We start from the raw sequence: 1,581 nt of genomic DNA, 5'->3' as shown, positions 1-1,581 counted from the left end.
GCCTCTTCCCACCTACCGTAATGCCACATTACTCAACTGTTCCACTTATTCACATATATTCACTGAGCACCTACTACATGCCAGGCACCATGCAGGTATCAGGAAGACAATAGCGAGCAAACTGATCATGTCTAGTGTAAAATGAAGTATACACTTTAGTGTACTTGAGGAAACAAACAAAAACAAACTGACAAACCAATGTGTAACGTCAGATAGTCTCAAGTACCACGAAGAAAAGAAAAATAACAAAACCATGAAAAAACACAGACAGTGGAAGTGGGGTGCTGTTGTGACAGGGCAATGAGGGAAAGTCTCGCTGTGGCGATGATCCTTGAAGACAACAACCTGGATGAAGCGAGGGACTTGTGCGACTTCCTGGGGAATTACTTCAAGCACAAGGGGAGGTTATAAACGTTAGGAGGTCAGGGACTAACCTTTCTTTTTTCCCAGGCCTAACATTAGGACAAGCCCAGACAAACACTTTCAATCACGGAGGTCCTCCTTTCCACAGTACTGTCGCCCTTCTCAAACAGATGTGGACTAAAGGGGCCACATGCTAACCTGACAAGCTCAGGGGAGGCCTGCATGACGGTCTTGCAAACTCAGAGACCTAAAGTAACCACAAAAGATGGCCTGAAATTAAACTTTAACTAAAAGCAGTTATGGTGGGTAGTTACAACCTAGGCCGGTATCTTCACTGACAAGATCAACTTTGATCCTTACTGAGCCCATTTGCCTTTTTGCCTCTAAGATAACATACCCTTGAAATGTCTGGGTAACTTGTAACTTCCCTTTTTCTGGAGCCCCTGGGGCACAACCAAATGTTCTGGGTGCCAGGACAGATACTACAAATTCCTTCATTATCATGTTAATTGATCCTGCACCCACCTAGGTATGTGTCCATCATTTCACTTTTCATCCAATCCCAGAGGTTTCCCTGCTTTGCTTTCTCCTACCTCCCAGATCTACCACCAATGCATTTGATGTAATCCAATTATGTATTCTCTTTTGATTGTAATGTCATCAATTGGCTGCCTCCTGCACATCCCCTACTGGGGATTGAACCTGAAACCCAGGCATGTGCCCTGACTGGGAATCCAATCGTGACTTCCTGATTCATGAGTCCATGCTCAACCAATGAGCCATATCTGCCAGGCCAGGCACATAATTCTTACAATATGCTTAAGGGGTACTGATATGTCCTCATTTTACATTTAATCTTTAAAAATTTTGAAATTGATTTCAGAGAGGAAGGCAGAGGGAGAGCAAGACAGAAACATCAATGATGAGAGAGAATGATCGATCAGCTGCCTCCTGCAAACCCTGCACTGGGGATCGAGCCCACAATCCAGGCATGTGCCCTGATGAGAATCGAACCTTGACCTCCTGCTTCATAGGCCCACGCTCAACCACTGAGCCACACAACCAGACAGGCACATTTAATCTTTTTAAAAATGTATTTTTATTGATTTTTAGAGAGAGAGGAAGGGAGAGGGTTAGAGAACCATTCATGTGAAAGCAAAATATCCATGGGCTGCATCCTACATGCCTCCAACCTTGTGATCCAGCTTTGAGAGAGAA

Source organism: Myotis davidii, unplaced genomic scaffold (assembly GCF_000327345.1).
Source record: "Myotis davidii unplaced genomic scaffold, ASM32734v1 scaffold924, whole genome shotgun sequence".
Lineage (NCBI taxonomy): Eukaryota > Metazoa > Chordata > Mammalia > Chiroptera > Vespertilionidae > Myotis > Myotis davidii.
The sequence above is the reverse complement of the archived record's forward strand: the minus strand, read 5'-3'. Positions refer to the sequence as shown.